The 19,253-nt window shown below is 44.4% G+C and overlaps 1 pseudogene across 1 annotated transcript; it reads left to right on the plus strand.

The window, feature by feature from the left end:
* Positions 1-12,530: 12,530 nt before the first annotated feature.
* On the plus strand, positions 12,531-14,407 carry LOC123406611 (annotated as a pseudogene). The gene has a single exon (XR_006612281.1). The product of XR_006612281.1 is annotated as an uncharacterized LOC123406611 (transcript).
* The last annotated feature ends 4,846 nt before the right edge of the window (positions 14,408-19,253 follow it).

Here is a 19,253-nt window from a genome sequence, read left to right on the forward strand (position 1 = left end):
GGCCGTGTACTCCAGATCAAGCCCCAAGAACTTCTCATGATCCACCGCGGCGTCAAGCCATCGTCCCTTCAATTGTCTAAGAAAATGCAGCACCTCCCTACTTTCGTTCGTGTACATGACATCAAGCTTGGTCTTGCCATGTGCGAGCACCTCTCCGTAGCGAGTTGGCATGGTGGAACAAGAGAAGGGAAGAAGAGAGGGGAAGAAGAGAGGAGAGCGAGAGAGGAGAAGAACAGAGAAATGACGACAGACTCTGCTTTGGTTGTGCTTTTGTGAAGCGGGAGGCAAACCGTTTGGACCTTTAGTCCCGGGTTGAGCTACCAACCGAGACTAAAGGGTGATACGAACGGTTGCCACCACCAGTTCGTCCTGGTTTGATATACTAACCAGGACTAAAGGGGGATACAAACGGTTCAACTGGTCCCGGTTTGACCCACCAACCGGGACTAAAGGGGGATACGAACGGTTCCGACCTATAGGTCACGGTTCGTGTCTGGAACCGGGACCAAAGGGTTGACACGAACCGGGACCAATGGCCCATGATGCCCGGCTGGCGCCCTGGCCTCACGAACCGGGACCAATGACACCGTAGGTCCCGGTTCATGGGTGAACCGGGACTAATGGGATTGCAGGCCCTGGACCAAAGCCCTCTTTTCTACTAGTGTTTATTAACGACATATTTTCTAATATTTCCAATCTTCAAGTGCATTGCATCCATCTTGATCTTGTGATCATCGACGTCATCGGCAACATACAACTCCAATTTCATCTTCTCTTCTTCAATTCTTTTCAATTTTTGTTTCAAATACTCGTTTTCTGTTTCAACTAAATTTAACTTCTCGACAAGAGGATCAGTTGCAATGTCTGGTTCACATACCTCCTAGATAAATATATCTATGTCAACTTGATGGGCATAATTGTCATAAACACAAAATGCAACAAATAGTTATAAAAGATAATATACCACACCCGAATCATAAACTGGACGAGGGCCGACGGGCACGGACATCAGAACCATGGCACTATGTATAGCAAATAATCATACAAGTAAGAAAAGTATACAAGTAACTATCTAAATCATACAAATAAGAATTTTTTTATAAAAAAGATAAGAACAACAAGCTCATCAAGGTGGTGTTGGTGACGGGATGGTGCAGGTGATTGACGGTGGTTAGGACGTAGACGGGAAGGCACTAAGTAAACCACACCTACACATATGCATACATATCTTGGCAAAAATGGAGGATGCGCTCGAGCCAGGGGAAGAGAACAGAGGAGAGGAAGGAGAAAACAGAGAAAGGAGAGTTTGGGCTCGGGCTGGACGAAGCATTATATATAGTGGTATCTTTAGTCCCGGTTGGTGATACAAACCGGGACTGGAGATGGACAGCTAGTCCCGGTTGGTAGCGCCAACCGGGACTAAAGGGGATCACACGGGCCCAGGCATGACGCAACCCTGCCACGACCCCTTTAGTCTCGGTTGGTAACACCAATCAAGACTAGAAGTCACAAATGAATCGGGACTAAAGCCTAGCCATTAGAATCGGGACTAGTGGTCACATTAGTCCCGGTCCAAAACTCGACCCAGACTAATGCTCCGGACGGAAGCCCTATTTTCTACTAGTGAACCATTTGGTCAATTGTACATTAAATATCTCCTAATATTTAAAAAAAATGATTTGGTGCCATTTCATAAAATATTCTTGGTACCTGCTTCACATGATTTCTTGTTTTTATAACACTAAAACCAGTTTCATTGACACATAACTTCAACCAATCAGGAGGCAGAAACCACTCTCCCACGGATCGCCCCACAATAGCCAATCTGAGCCGTCTACACCTATCGATCTAACGTCTCTCATTAACCCTCCTCCGTGACTTAATCCAAAGAGCCCAGCCGCCTTCTCCACCACGAGCCCTCTATCTCTCCCTGCTCTCCAGATCCAATCAAGGCACCAGCCATTATTCCCATCGCCGCCTCCCCCACCCACTGCCAAGGCCCTCATCCTGCCATCGTTGCCCTGCAGATGGGGGTCTACAACCATTTCCCGCGCCACCTCAGGTGCCCCACCCTTCCTCCTTGCGGGATTCGCTGCTCCCGCTCTCCAACGCTCTCCCGTAACCCTCGTCCTGACTAGGGTTTCAAGGACGATGACGCCTCCATCGCTGGCACGGCTCCAGTGACTCCTCTCCGACATCTACTACACCACCACATGCGGCTCAACCTCCTAATTCTTAATTGGTTGTTGTTTAAGATCCGCCATCGACCACGCCTCGATCCCTGCCCCCTCGTCTGCTGGTGCGCGCCAATCCATCCTCGCCTCGCCCTCTACCCTCACGCGTCGTCGAGGCCCCGCCAGCCAACCATTATTCCTCTCGCCTGACGCTTGTTGTGGAATTTTCCTTGCAGGTCGGGAGATTAGCACCAGCACCGATCGAGGGGTAGGAGGAGGAGGACGAGGCGAGTAGACGGGTGCGCGCGACATGGTTGTGCCTCCGGTGAGGGGCATGTCCGACTACAACTACCACATCAATCTCCTCCTCATCGGGGACAGCGGTTCATGCCCCGCTAGATCTCTCCGTCCTCTCTCACCTTACGTCGCGCGCCTGCTGTACGCGCGCTCATGTTGGATCACGGTTTGATTGGCCTCATAGACGAGGCGGATCTCGTAGGGACTCGTCATTTATGTGTCATTCGAACAAATTTGTGTGTTTCTGCTTTCATTTCGAGCGCCAGGGCGAGGGGAATGTTTCCTGAATAGTCTCTGCCCGCTTCCTATTCAGAGCATGCTATTATTGTGCGTACAAGCATCCGTTGCTTGCTTTAGAATGAGGTGCTCGCTATGTCCTAGCATGCATTAGTTTCTGATGCAAAATCAGGAAATTTGCGAGCTAGTGGAGGAGATAGGTTGTGTGTTACAGTTATTTTTTATTCAATTTTGTGGATGAACATTCAATTGGGAACTTGTGTGGATCAAAATAATACTGTAGACAAGATTAGCTCTATGAGTCCTTGTTCTTATTTTAGAAGAAGGCTCCCCAATGATATGCTCCAGAAATGGAATGAACTTAAGGGATATATATTGGAGAAGATTAATATGGAAAAAGATGATGATATATATTTGAAACTTGATAGCTCTCAGGAGTACACTACCAAGTCTATGTATTGTTGGTTGGAGAAGAATTTGGCTGGTTCCAATTACAAATGGATTTGGGGAGCAAAAATCCCTTTGAGGATCCAAATTTTTATGTGGTAGCTTTGCCAAGATGCTATCTTAACTAGAGATAACTTGAAAAGGAGGCATTGGTAGGGGGACCCAAGCTGTTCATTCTGTGAGCAGCTGGAGTCTGTCCAGCACTTGATGTTCCTTTGTCCTGTAGCCAGGGTGGTCTGGAGGACAGTGGGTGCAATGCTTGGGACTGAATATGGGCCTAATTCTATGTGGCAGTTTTATGCTTGGATTAATGCCTTCTTACCTTCCTGTAATGATATATAACTGTTGGTCTTGCTGCAATATGTTGGGCAATGTGGTTAGCTCGCAACCGTGCCACTTTCGAGAATAGTGGATTAATTACCCTTTTGAGATTGTTTTCACAGCATGTGATTTCATGCAATATTGGGCATGTCTGCAGAAGCCTAAATTGGCTGAGGTGATTAAGAAAGGCGTAGAAATTTTGAAGGAAAATGTGTCACAAACGTTGTTGCTTTGCGGGCCACCAATGCCATAATCCAGCAAGCAGGGCGATGAAGGTGACAAGTGGGATGAATGGTGAGCTGATGGATTGTGGATCAGGCTAGTGGCGATAGCGAAGTTGATCCTGATGTTCCTTTTGGCTTAGCTGTTTCTGATATGTTGACCCTGCGTGGTCTGTCTCAGTACTTGTGGTTTTTGTTTGTTGTCTGGTAGGACCTCTTGTGATACTTGGTGGTGATAGCTCTTTTCTTGTTATGGGCGGGTTTGGGTGATACGTAGGTTTTCGCCCCATAGTCTGTGTTCCTGATGACAGGCGCAGACGGTGGGTTTACTGGTATTGCCCCGAACTTGCTTCTCTCCCTTTCCCTAATCCTTGCTCTGGTTCGGAGAAAAACTTTGTATTTCCGTTATGCATTATAATGGAAAGGGGGGAAGCCCGGTTCGAAAAAATTGGGAACTTGTGGTTGCAGGAGCATTGGAAATGGTCCAGCTTCTCGAATGGTGCTTTCATACTCCTTGCTTGGTATATTAAGCATCAAGACTTGTTTGAAAGAAAGGCTCGGAGTTGGCTTGACTTTATGGGCTCAATTGGCTGTTGTTTAAGGTCAAATTGTTGTACTGTCAAGTGTTAGTTCATGGTTAATTAACTCCTAGTAGCAACCAAGTAATTTGGAATTTGAACCGCAATTCAATTTGAATTCTTCAATCTTGATTTTTTCAATTGATGATAGCCATCTTGCACCATACCATAAAGTGATGGACCAGCAATGATCTGATTGTCAATCCATTATTGCTAGATGTGTTGTTGTTTTTCTTGTTGTAACATAAGATGGTAGCATCACATATCATCCTATGTTGTTGTACTAGTTCCTAAAGTGGAAGAGTGGAATGATATATGTGTTGTGACTTGTGACTTGTGACTGGTTACTACTAGATGTATACGTGCAACTAGCTAGCAACCTAGTAGTACTAGTAAAAATATAAATGAGTAATTCCCGCCCTATCCCTTGTGCAAATCCCTTTCTTATTTATTTTCCTGAATGTCTTGAAATGTTGAACATTCTTCTTTAATTGTGCAATGTTACGTACCATGGTACCTAAATGTTGGGATTACATGATTAGTTCAACATGCTTATGAGGAATGTTAATTTTTTTTGCATCAGCTTCTGCTGGGATTTTTTTGGTCGATTTGTACCCATTGGTCCATTTTGGTGGTGATCCTATTTACTTTATTGGATGAATAACCTTGATCTTGGAGTGATCGTGTATATTGGAAGGTACAAGACTCTTGTGGAATTAGTTATTTTGATATCAAATACATTTGTTACATGATCCGTTAGTGGTATAAACTTGAAACCTAGCATGTTAGTTTTAGTAAATATTACATCATCAAAGTTGTTTTATGCATGTTGTTGGTGATTGTATACTCTCTCCTAACATTTTTATTACTTGTTGTATGCACGCTGATTGGAGCCTATTTGTTTTTCCTTTAATATGATACCAGGTCCTCACTGAACTGTTTAAGAACAAGTAGATCATCATTTCACCATCTTCGGCCGCCCTAGGGTATGTCATCTCTTTCGTCCGTTCCAGCATTGTCTTTTTGTTCTTGACTATAAATATTGATGCATGTGCCCTGTTCTAAAGTGGAAAATCACTCAGATTGTAGTGTCCATCTGTTGTGTTAACTTGCACTGTGCTGGTACTTATCATTTACAAAATATATCTCAACTTTTGCTGTTATGAGAATGTTATATGCATGGTTTCCTATTAAATCCATTATTGAGGAAATCGTTAACTGGTAACTGCTCGGTTGGCTCGCGAGTAGGGGATTAATAGGCTAATCGGCAAATTAATCGACCATTTAATCCATTAATCGGGTGATTTATCAGTTAATCGGCTACTCGGTGACCCTATATGAGTAGGGATTATTCGACAAGTTATCGGGTTAATCGGATGAATTCTTGAACAGGGATTAAATCTAAAGCTTTGTTCGTCGTTCTGAGAATTTTATATTTACAATCACTTGATTATGTTTCTAACTTTTTATAGTTTATTATTTATAGATGTTGGACTTCATTCTTCAAAAGTTGGGTGTCCAGGAGCTCTAGGAGGAAGAATCCCAAAGAAAACCCACACCTAGCAATGTGTTTTAGCTCACTGGAGCTAGTTATGTGTATATTTAGTTGTATTTTATAGCTCAATACCACATTTGTACTATGTATGATTGTAATGCATTTTGTTTGGCTGTTGTATGAAATATTATACCTTATTTGCTATTTTTGAATCAAATTATCTAATTGCACAAATATAGAACTAACAAGTGGTAACCAAACAACAATCCTCGTAACTGGTTACCATTTGACTAGCGGGGCCTACTTTAAAATGGAAAAGAAACAAAAGAAAACTGACAAGTGGGCTGGAAAAAGGCGGGGCCTAAAAAATATGGATTGTAAAAGGCTATGGCCTAAAAAATAAAGGGAAATTCTATCTAAAAGCGTCGCACCGTGGACATCCGGTGCGATGGCTTGTGTGCTCTCTTCCTCATGCATGCATGCATAATGATGTCATCACCGGAATTCAAAAACTTTTATCTCTTAAACCGTTAATTCGATCGATGATCCGTTTTCGTTGTTGACTTTGTTTCGACTAAATCTTCAAAACTAGTCCCATGTCGACATGTTTCGACAACTTTTTTTTGCTCATACTTACCACATTTGTTACACTTACTTGTCATATTAGTAAGCACTTACTTGTGTGATAAAAAATAACTTAATCACCAAATTTTTAGAAATTGCGTATAAATATGACATCTCGACATAATCAAAATGGCAAGCACAAACAACCTTTTTAAGGCGATTACACGCAAAAATATAACAACTCAACATATTTAAAACCGGTGACCACAAAAATATTTTTGGTCATCGTTTGTAAATATGACAACTCGTCATAGTTAAACTAGCATGTTGAGAACTAAGTTTTTGTAAAATTGGAAACTATGCAATTTTAAACTACTACTAGTAGTACTAGTACTAACCACATGCATTTAGCTAGTGAATAAGGTCTGCCAACACATGTTTTGTGTGTGACATTTTTCTATGAATTTTCTGTGTGTTGCTTTTGCATGCAATGCATATTTTTGTGATGCCATCTAAATATCCTTCTAGCCCATGTAGTTGTGTGCTGCAATATGGATACATGCAGCACATGATTCACATTAAGAAAAAAATGGCAGTTTAGTTATTTTTTTCGGACAAGTAAGTGGCTAATAATACGACAAGTAAGTCTAAAAATGTGGCGATTATGGATGGATAAAAAAGTTCTCGAAACATGTCGACATGGGGTCTAGTTTTAAAGATCTTGTCGCGACAAAGACAATAGTGAAAATAGATTGTCAATTAAATTAACGGTTTTAGAGATATTTAAAAAAAAATTGAAGGCAATAGAGAGAATCTTGATGACATCATTGCATTGTAGGGAGATGAAATTAGCCGCCGCATGGGAAAACTCACATGCGGCGCCGCTGTGTAGTTATGTCCAAAAATAAAAGTTGTTGGGCTTGGCTCATGTAGCTTACCAAAATTGTAAGGAAAAACAATAAATAGGCTGAATTAATGGGCTTGGTTCATATCATACCTGGCCAAACGTGCCGGCCCGACACGTCACGACACGACACGGCCTGCCCAAGCACGAATATTAGCCGATATGTGCCATGTCGGTCCATGTGCGTAGCCTCCCGGCCGAGGTACGCCACTGGAGCTAAACTGGCCGGCCTGTCGGCACGCTATGCGCGATTTTAGGCCCTTTTTTGGTAGTTTTCGAGCCAGTTTTGGTCTATTAGGCTATTTTATATGTTATATATATATATATATATGTAAATAAAAAATAAAAAATGTAAACGGTCCGTGTCGTGCCGTCCTGCGTGCCCAGCTTTCAAGCTTTCAGGCCCAGACACGGCCCGAGGCGGGCTGCGTGCCTGGCACAGGCCCGTTTAAGTCGTGTCGCCATGGGTCACGCACGACACGACTTAAACAGGCCCGTGCCAGGCACAGGCACGCAGCCAGCCTCGGTCGTGCCTGGGCCTGAAGGTTGGGCATGTGATCCGACGGCACGACCCGTTGACATTTTTTAATATATTTATATATATATATACAACGTATAAAATTGCCCAATAGGCCAAAATCAATCTTGAAGGTTGATTAACTCCTAGTAGCAACCAAACAATTTGGAATTTGAACCGCAATGCGATTTGAATTCTTCAATCTTGTTTTTTTTTCAATTGATGATAGCCATCTTGCACCATAGCATAAAATGATGGACCAGCAACTAGCTGATTGTCAATCCATTCTTGCCAGATGTGTTGCTGTTTTTTCTTGTTGTAAGATAAGATGGTAACATCACATATCATCCTATGTTGTTGTACTAGTTCTTGAATTGGAACAAGGGAGTGAGATATGTGTTGTGACTTGTGACTGCTTATTACTATATGTATGTGTGCAGCTAGCTAGCAATCTAGTAGTACTAGTAAAAATATACATGAGTAATTCCTTTCATATCCCTTGTGTAATCCCTTTCTTATTTATTTTCCTGAATGTCTTGAACTGTTGTACCTAATACATTCTGCTTTAATTGTGCAATATTATGTATTGTGGTACCTAATGTTGGGATTACATGATTAATTCAGCATGCTTATGAGGAATGTTGAATATTTTTGTGCATTAGCTTCTGCTGTGATTTTTTGGTCGATTTGTACCCATTAGTCCATTATGGTGGTGATCCTCTTTACTTTATTGGTGGGATAAGCTTGATCTTGGAGTGATCATGTATATTGGAACATACAAGACTCATGTGGAATTAGTTAAGTTGATATCAAATACATTTGTTGCATGCTTCATTAGTGGTTTATACTTGAAGGAAACACTAACCTCCAGACGTCTCATCAGAGGGTAGTCGTCAGACCGGCCACATACCATTTCTCCATGTTGGATCTCACGGCTAGAGATGCAGTAAAATTCCTGTGCCAACTTTCCAAAGTACTCCCCTAATTTTCGCATCCACACTCTCCCCTAATCACTCCTTGTCCCGAATTAATTTTCCCAGAATCCATAAACAACTCACCTCACCCGGTTCCTATCTCTCGCGCACCTGTCCCTCCTCAGTGTCGTCCTCGTCGTTCCCCTTCGCCGCCCCGGCCTCCTCTCCACATCGCCGGTGCGCCGTCAAGCCCGACGGTAGGGCAGGGACTGGCCAACAAACAGCTCGTCCATGATCTTGCAAACTACATAGAATTCATGTTTATGTCCCTGCTCCTCTTGCAGTTGGGGCATGCAGTCCACCTCGCTGGAGGGTCGTCACATACATTTTGCTGGTACCACATGCGGCAGGTTATACGAATCTGATTAGGTTCTGATTCTCATCATTCATACCATGCTTCATACATATTGTATTTTTGCATCGAACATCCATATCAACTCGTTTCATATTTATCATACTGGCGCTTACCGAGTCTAGTGTGCCTCATACATTTCTAACTCATTCTACAATGAGTTTATTTTTGCTTGATCCGCATGCCTGATGTATGTTTGCAGATGTCACGTATTTTGTTAATTGCAGACTAAATCATGCTTCCTGAATTTCACATATACTATGCACAAGACAGTTAAAACTTAGTTTGAACCACTGCATATAAATCTTCTGTATTCCCATTTAGAAAGAAAAATATGTGCATCCACCATGTAGATATTATGTTGAGACTGTATGCATATGACGCATCTAAAAGTTTCATGATTCCTATGAACCATACTTTTCTTCATGGTGTACAATTTGTTTCATACGCCACATATATACTTATGCTCCATATGTTTCAAACTGTGCTTCTACATTTCATTCAGTTTGCTTTATTTCTATGCTTTGTATATCGTATTGCAAGAATCATCTTTCTATACACCTGAGACGTACAACTCATACTTCTAAATTTATGCAAGGTTTTTTGAGGGCCTAAATTTTTGCAAGGTTGACGGAAGCGGAAAAAACATGCTTTGCTAATGGTCGATTCTGGCCCTAGCGTGCAACGTGTGATCAAGCATCTCAATGCCGCGTGTTATAGTCATCAGCTTGAAAGCAAACAACCATAGGCACCCTCGGTTTCTTAGAGAAAAATGTCTATGGAAGCGTGGTTTATTGTATTGGAAACTTGATTTTCCTATTATGGAAGCAAAATGTTCACTCTGTATTTGTATTTGCATTCGTTACTTGTTGCAAACAATATTTTGATGCCTGAAAACCAAATATACCATTATATAAGGCAAAAGGTTCGGTCAAATGTGTAAATTATTTACTTTGTGGCAGTGTATATTCTTGTTTTGTGCTTCCAGACAATTCCTTTTGCGAACAAAATGTTCTCCATGATGTGAATATTATTTTTGGCACACCAAGTAATGCTTCCAAAGCAACTAAAAAATGCTACCATATCGTGGAAATAATGCTTCCATAGATAGAAAATAAAATGATTGGTATCATACTATCGAATAATACATTTTCATCACAACATGAAAGGATGCTCGATAAATAAAAAAAGCAATGTTTTCGTGCAACCTTACCCTGAAGAATTCACATCTGCAAAAAAAATAGTTTTATATATGTATCTTTGTTGGAAGCAAATTACAATTAAAAAAACATGTTGCACTGCAAAATAATCCATTGACAAAAATAATAGTATTTTTAGATATTTGTTTGTTGCAAGCAAATCACAAGCAGTTACTAGAAAACCGATTAGACGTAATTAGTGGGAAAATTCCGTAACTAACGTGGTGCACTCTTTAATGAAGCAATCGAACACATGATGCATGGGGTTGTACCACCAGATCTGATGAACATAATACATTCCATCCTACGACTAAGTACTGGTCTGATGGGAAGCAGTGATCAGTAGTCTGGTCCCTAGCGTCTCCCGAACTTGAAACCTAGCATGTCAGCTTTAGTAAATATTACATCATCAAAGTTGCTTTATGCATGCTGTTGGTGACTCTATACTCTCTCCTAACAGTTTTATTACTTGTTGTATGCGGGCTGATTGGAGCCTATTTTTCCTTTAAAAGCCTATTTTTTGATATTAGGTGCTTATTGAGCTCTCTATGAACAAGTAGATCATCATTTCACCATCTTCGGTCGCCCGAGGGTATGTCATCTCTTTGGTGTGTTCCAGTATAGTCTTCTTTGTTCTTGACTATAAAAATTGATGCACGTGCCATGTTCTATAGTGGAAAATCACTGATAGATTATATTGTCCATCTGTTATGTTAACTTGCACTGTGCTGGTACTTATCATTTGCAAAATATATCTCAGTTTCGATGTTATGAGAATGTTATATGCATGGTTTTCTGTTAAATCTAAAGTTCTGAAACAAATTTTCATCGTTATGAGAATTTTATATTCATGGATTCACTTGATTATGTTTCTAACTTTTTATGATTTATTATTTGCAAATGTTGGCCTTCATTCTTTAAAAGTTGGGTGTACAAGAGCTCTAGGAAGAATAATCTGTAAGAAAGCCCACACCCAACAATGTGTTTTAGCTCACTGGACCTAGTTATGTGTATATTTAGTTGTATTTTATAGCTGAATACCATATTTGTACTATGTCTGATTGTAATGTATTTTGTTTGGCTGTTGTATGAAATGTTATGCTTAGAAAATATTTTATCATGCCCGTACATCTAAGGACCTTGTGGCAGAAAAGACAAAATCAGTCTAAACATTGCGTGAAAAGTAAACTTTCTCACACATCTTAAATTTTTCTGCTAAGAGCTAATTAGATGTTCAAATAACACCAAATTTGACTGACACATGCACTGGAATGTCTTCCAATGGCAAAAAAAAAAGATTTTTTTTAATTTTCTAGTATTTTTATTGTGTTGTTCACACAAGCGAGCCGAATCACGCTGTCCACATAATAGTGTTGCCAATCACTCTATATTGTCATGGATTTTTTCTTGCTAAGATTTTTTACAGTTAATTCTTTGTCAAGAAATTTATACGAGTACGCATGTCAAATTTGTTTTAAAAAGTTTCAAAGATTTTTCACTTTTTTCCTCTGAATTATACACTTAGGCTCAAGTTTGCCCAGGCTTCACAAAAATTCTAGCTTCGCGAAATTGCTTCGCGATAAGTGTACGGCGTGCGTCGTGAAGTAGGTGTGTCCGAACATGCAGACACTTTTAATGTTTTTCATATGTGATGAGGTGGGCTACCTTCTAGATATGTGTCCATTGTGTGTATGTTTGGCCATGAGCAACCTCGCTCGGTCGGCCCGGCCCAAAAAAACCCGACCTTGCCGATGGGCTGCTCGAACCTGAATTTTGAGTCCGAAGAGTATTTCGGGCTAGGCCTGGGCTTGCTGTTTTTGTGTTTTAAGGAAGGGGCCCGACCCGAGGCCCGAAGTCCGACGGAAATTAGCAGTGATGGGCCGGGCCTGGGTCCGGCTCGGACCTAGGTTTTCTACGTCGGGCTTGCTCTGGTCGGGCCAGGCCCGAGAGATGGCCAAATATAATTGTATCGCACGTGTGGTGAGTATCTGAAAAAAGAATCATGAGACCATTCTTTCCGAACCCACGCCGCCTTTCCGTCAAAAAGAAAAAAGTCCCGTTAAAAAGGAAAGTACTTCTTCCGTTTTAAAATAAGTATAGTTATATGTTTGATACTTGGGATGTATAACTTTGTTGAGACACTTATTTTAGGTCGGAGGGAGTATTGAGGTAGAATAGAAATGACGCGTTTTATGGCCTTTTGTTTTTTAGAAATTTTTGCGGCCTTTTTTCTTTTCCTCTCCGCCTTCGATCCCCATTCGGAGCCTTCGATTCAGACAGCCGATGGGATAATCGCCGCTATATTTCTACTCGACCGATCCATCCTTCGTCCAGTCGCACCACCCCAAGAGCGATGGCTAGAAAGGATCTCTTCTCTCGCCGGCGCCGGGCCCTCCTCAGGCGGTCGCGCGATGAGGACCGTCTCAATGCCCTCTCCGACGACCTGATTCTCCAGATCATGGGCCGTCTCGACACCCGCAGCGCGCTTGGCGCAGCCGCGCTCTGCAGGCGCTGGGCCCACCTCCCTCGCGAGCTCCCCACCCTGGATCTCAAGGTCAGCGACGCGCTACCGACGGTGCATCGCCCTCCTCCACGAGGCAGTCATATCGGACGCGCTGCGCGGGTGCAGCCGCAGGCTACGTCCCATCGTCGGACGGTACGAGCGCCGCGCCATGCGCGCCATGGTCTGCTCCGTCAGGAGCCTCAGAGCCGGCCGCCACCGGCGTGTGTGCGGCAAGCTGTCGCTCGAGTTCTTCGCCTTCAGCACCTCCGCCACCATCAACCGCCTGGTCGTGGACGCCGTCGATTCCTGGGGCGTTGAGGATCTGGAGGTCGTCGCCAAGTCGACGGAGCCCATCACACATGTCCGTCCGGTCTACAAATTCCCCCGTGGTCGCATCAGCAGGAAGCCCGGCGAGTCCCGCCTTCGAAGCCTCAAGCTCGTAAATTGCTTGTCCCCGCCGCTGGAGGGGTTCACCGCGCTCACCACGCTCCTGCTGCGGGACTTGCCCTGCTCCACACCCGCGGCCGTCTACGAGGGCGTGGTCACCGCATGCCCGCAGCTGCGGGTTCTGCATCTCATCTCCTGCTCCTTCGACAGGGATACAGCCGGTTGGCTGGTGTTCGACGCGCCCATGTCAGAAATCAGAGAGCTTGTCGCTGACGGCCCGTTCATGACCGTCAAGCTCCGCTCTCTGCCCAAGCTCGAGAGACTCGCTGTCGTGGATGCCAGGGTTCTGTTGTGCTCGGACGCCAACGTCCCTTGCCTTGCGCATGTGAGCCTCGTCTTCTCCATTGGTCCACTGGACAACCACTCCATTGTGAACCACTTGATTTCGATGTTCATGCTCTCGTTGAAAGACACGGCCAGCAGCATGAAGAATCTCATTCTGCGGTTTACTGGGCCAGAGATGTGGATTGCACCCAATCTGAAGAATCAGTTTTCTCTGATGCCCAATCTGAAGAAGCTGCTTGTTGCCGATGTGCCATCCTCCTGGGATGTATCCTGGCCGCGCGTCCTCATCCAGGCAGCACCACTGCTGGAGAGCCTCCATGTCCATGTTTCCCAATCCCAATGCCAACATGATGAGGAGCCAGATCGTCAGAATGTCTCCTCCTACTTGCAGCAGCCATCAACATCTTCTTCTTCTGGGCAGCGCCACCGTCATTTGAAGGAGCTGGTGGTTGTTGGCTTTCAGAGCATGAGCAGGATACATCATCAGGTAATCTACCTCGTGAGGTTCGCGGTGGATACTTCGACGGCGCTGCGCCGTGTTGCGGTGTTCAAGCATGGTCATGTGGAGGACAAGGGGGGACCCTGGGACTGGGAGATGGTGAGCAAGCAAAGCACATGGAGCAACGACGAGAAACTTGCCGTCCTGGACTGCTGTGTCACTTCGACACCCCAAATTGAAGTGCTGCTAGGCTGAGCTAAATCTCTTCGTAGTTTAGGTTATGTATCATGATATATGATGATTCCGGGTGCTCTTTGAGAAACTAGATTGACCCATGGATGTACATCTCATTTGATTTATATGCTGCTGTGTAACTAGAAGAAAATGTGCCCGATGTACGTCTCATTTGACTTATAAGCTGTGTAACTGAAAGAAATGTTCCCGTTCCGTTAAGTTCAGTTATTTGGGGCTCCCTGCTGAATTTCTATCTGTATTTGCTGAGTAAAGAAAGAGGTCTGTACTTATGCTGGCTGGCGTATCCCTCAATGTTTGTGCTTATTCTTCGACGCGCCACAATTGAAGGGCCTCAAGGCGATACAGCGAGCTTAGCTGGGAATTGAAACGAATTTTCATAACTGGAGCAAGGTATCTACTAGGCATTTCTTTCAAATATTGGTCCTTCTTTTCTCATGCCAGATCAGAGTCCTGATGCCTCCTTGAACCACTGGCTCTTGAATATATGTATACCATTTTCTAAGAGCCCTGATGCGTCGTTGAACCATTGGCTCTTTAACAAGTGTATGCCATTTTCTAGTCTCTTAACAGTTGTTTTGGTTGCAGCTAGCTCGTGGAATACTATGTTCTGAAGGGTATTCTACCAATATGATGAGTTCTGCGGCCAGATTAGATATATCCTCAGGATCTTTGTTCTTAAGTGATGCTTCTCATCTACATTAGCTTAAGAGTTCTATTCATCTTTAAATAACCTGATTCAGTGACATTTTGGGGGGCTTGTCTAGATGCAAATGTAATGCATGATGAGTTGTATGCTTTTCTTCAGACCCTCTGTACTTCCTATCACATCTGACTTGGTCACCTACAGATTGTAGTGTCTTCCGGGTGACCGCCCCCTCCACTCTGCCAGTTTTGCTTGCTCTTTCTGGGATGTTTGTGTAGGCTAGCAGCCCCTTTTTTAAGCATCTTGCTTTATTATTATGGATTATGGAAGCGGGCATCGAGCGGTAGGATCGGATGGTTTGAATGGACAGTTTAACATATCATCACCCCAGATTTCTACATACTTTGCTCGGATTTTGGGAGGGTAATATTAGCTTGCAATGTCTTAAATCTTTGTTGATCTTGGGAGCATCCCCACCTGAATATATTACTCAAAAGGGTCGTAGCTGAGTGAGAAGGTTACATTAGTTGTTACATCGAGAAGAGAGGAACAGGCGCCAAGATAGGCCGGTGTCCCTACATATGGGGTCTTTAAAACGAAAGACCCAAAGCATGAACTCAGAGATTACATTGCGAACAATATCTAAGGCGGAGCGAGTCTCAAAGCGGAACACCTGGGCGTTGCAGGAATCCCAAATTTTCGAGACTATGGCCAGGGCGACGGTGGGCCGTAAGTTGATGTCAAGGCCAGGCGGAGTTACAACATCCCAAAGATGGTTGATGTCTGGTGGAGGCCGAAGACCGAGGAGCAGCCACATTTGTGCCGCCCTCGGGCATGAGAGGACCAGGTGAGTGGCGTCCTCTACGGGGTAGTAGGGATCAGGGGCGATCGTCTTGTGGTGCAGGTTTTCCTTAGTGACGAGTTTGTCACGTAGTAGAAGCCAGTCGAAGACCGTGACCTTCGGTGTTGCCTTAGAGCTCCAGATGCTATCGACATGGATGTCTAGCTCGTCGGCGGAGGAGAGCAAGGAGTAAGCGCACCTTGCGGAGAACAGGGCGCCATGGATGAGGAACCTATCATCTGGCGCATCTATTGGGGTAACATCCTGCAACAAAGATAGAACCATAACAAGCTCGGAGGGTGCGACATAAACCATAACAAGCTCGGAGGATGCGTCATGGGTTAGGCGATTCCGCAAGGTCGCTAGCAAACCATCATGCAAAACCTCAGAGACCAGAGCGTGTGGGTGGGTTGAGTGAGAGAATAAGTGCGGGTATTTATGGTCTAGAGGTAGACCGGTGAGCCAAGTGTCAAACCAGAAGAAGGTAGTTGTGTTGTTGTTGGTTAGAACGAACGATGTTGTGAACAGGTTTTGAAGATGGTGATTGAGAGTTTTCCATGGGAATGAGGGGTAAAGTTGTACACACGAGAAATTTAGCGAGTAATGAAAAAGGATTGAGGATTCTCGAGTAGTTTGTAGAAGAATTTTAGGAGTAGGCAATTGTTTTGGAGCTGCACATTTTTCCAAGCGATCAATCACCTAGTGCCCGAACAAGACTATTCGACGGCCCGAAAAAAGGAACGGTGAATCATGTCTAGATGTTTAATGCCCTTTTTTGGGAGTCTGAACACCGAAAGGAAGTGAGTGGCGAGCACTGAACTAGGGGTTCGAAGGCGGAGGGGGCAGGCGTGTTGGAGACAACGAGAGACCAAGATAGATCTGGAGAAATGAGGATATATCGTAACAGAAGGTTAGGGCGATGTTCTGTGCAAGGGAGGGGTCCGTTTGAATGGGAACAAACGTAGTTTTGTGGAAATTGATGATGAGACCTATAGCGAGAGTGAAATCGTCTAGAATGGATTTAAGCATGACCGCAACGAAGGAAGAGGCGTGGGCGATGATCAGGGTGTCACCCGCATATTGGAAGATTGTGGGGGCAGTCTAGGTAAATAGGGTGGCAGAGCTAATTTGGAGAAGAAGCACGCACGATCAAGCGTTGTAGCGGGTCTACGATGATGATAAAGAGGTACGGGGAGATAGGGTCTCCTTGGCACGGTCCATTCTTACAGGGAATCCATTTTCCAGGGACCCCGTTGAGAAGAATGGAAGTCTTGCTAGAAGTTAGGAGGCACCTAATCCAGGATACCCAAGCTAGGGGAACCCCCTAGTTGCGAGGATAGTGAGAAGGGAGTCGCAGGGAATTGAGTCGAATGCTTTTCAAAAGTCAAGTTTGAGGATCATAGCGAGGGCCTTACTTAGGTGACATGCGCTTAGCAAGTCCGCAGCAAAGATAAATTTCTCGGTGATGTTCCTGCGAGAGATAAACCATGTTTGGTTGTCATGGGCAACCAGGGGAATCAGAGGCTTAAGACTATTGGTGATAACTTTGGAGATAGCCTTGGGCGGACAATTCTGAAGTGAGATAGGCCTCAAGGCATCCGGAGATTGAGACAAATTGTTCTTGGGCAGCAAGATGATGTGGGCTCTGTTAAAACGATCGACCGAGGTTGTGAGGGAGGTGAAATCGTTAAAGAAGGGGAGAACTAAGTGTTTAATTTAATGCGAGAAGCGACGATAGAAAACTGGTCCCAAGCCGTCCGGACGTGGGCTAGCATGTTGGTTCATCTCGAAGAAGGCATCTTGGATCTCTTGCGAGGAGAAGGGGTTGTCCAAGTGAGAGAGTCGGGGGACGTGTTCAGTATAAATATCGGGCAGGTTGAACCGCCAGACTAGAGTTTTGACAGTGCCAATGAGGTCAGAGAAAAAAGAGTGTACAATGGACGCCTTGTGCTCGTGCGCCGTGAAGTCAAAACCGTTGTCCTCAAGATTAGCAATTTTATTTTTTTGAAAACAGTGGGAGGCTGAGACATGAAAGAACTTTGTATTTTCATCACCCTCGATAGCAGTCTTGACCTTACCTCGCCGCTTCCAGAAGAGAACCTTTTGGTGAATAGCCCGCTGAAGGGAGTTGACCACCACCAGGTGAAGGGTTTTTTTGGGGTGAGAGAGCGTGCGAGTCTCCTCAAGGTGGTTAAGTTGGCCAATAATTATTTTTGCAGCCAGTTTCATGGGTGTGCGCCGGCCTCATTGTCTTCGCCCAGGATTTCAGGGGAAACCGTGTCCCTTTAATGGACTTGGCCAGAAGCATGTCAGAGTCGCCCAACCGAGTGGCGGGGTCGCAAGTATTTTTGGTAATACGATGACATGCGGAGTGGAGAGCTTAGAAAGATTCATACCGGAAAAGGTTAGATCTAGGCATTTGAGATGAGATGTTGACAATTAAGGGAACATGGTAAGAGGACAAACGGGTTAGGAAGAAAGCGTGGATTTGGGGAATGTGTCCTCCCAAGCAAGGTTGATGAAGGCCATGTCCAGACGTTCGAGGGTAGGATTTTGCCGACTGTTGGACCAGGTGAAGGATCGATTAATCAGAGGCAGCTCGATGAGCTGAAGGTCGGAGATGGTCGTGTTAAAGAGGTCTTCTTAGTTTGAGTGTAAGTTAGCATTGTCCTTCTTGTAAGTTAGCATTGTCCAATAAGCATCGAGGGGGTTGAATCGGAGGGAGCAATGTTGGTAAGCTCATGCAGGCAGGCTTGATTTTGGTGGCGTTGAGAAGGGGCATAGATGTTGGTGATACTAAAACTAGTGTTGGAGGAAGGGCATGAGAGGTTGAGGGATGTAGAGAAAAGATGATGTGTGTGATTAGGAGAGATAGATTATTTGAGTTGACCGAGGAAGGAAGGATCACAACTTTGGGATGGTGAGAGCGTCAAGTTTAGACTCTTGGATGAGCGCAATAGTGGGTTTTGCAGTGATTAGCTCGCATAGAACATCTATGCACTTTTCAGAGTTGCCAAGGCCAGGGACGTTCGAGGAGAAAACAGAGAAGGAAGACTTAAGCAAACTTGATGACACCAAAAACCAGATCGCGGGGCAGCAAAGAAATACAAGGTGGAATCAAGCGTCAAGCCAAGAGACAAGGTGAAGGCTGACATAAACCTATTGGAACTACGATGGTGAAAGTAAAAAAGGGCGCGGCTGATGGTGCATGCAAAAGCACCCTCGCACACAGCGCTCGCTCCGAGTGGCATGGGTGTCGTCGATCATGGCAAGGGTAGGGCACCAGCCGCGCGCACCATGTCGGCCTCGTCGGTATCTGCCCCACAAACGAGGGCAATGCACGCGAGGGCGTTGATGACTGTGATCTACGTTGGGTTTTCCATGAAGAGGAATGGGTTATCGTAGCACAATGCGGGTAAGTATTTCCCTCAATTATGACACCTAGGTTTATCGAACCAATAGGAATACCAATCCTCAACCATCTTCAACGACTGCATACAAAGAAACAAACAACTTGCACCCAACATGGGCAAGAGGGTTGTCACTCCCCTTGATCTCGT

Source organism: Hordeum vulgare, chromosome 1H (assembly GCF_904849725.1).
Source record: "Hordeum vulgare subsp. vulgare chromosome 1H, MorexV3_pseudomolecules_assembly, whole genome shotgun sequence".
Lineage (NCBI taxonomy): Eukaryota > Viridiplantae > Streptophyta > Magnoliopsida > Poales > Poaceae > Hordeum > Hordeum vulgare.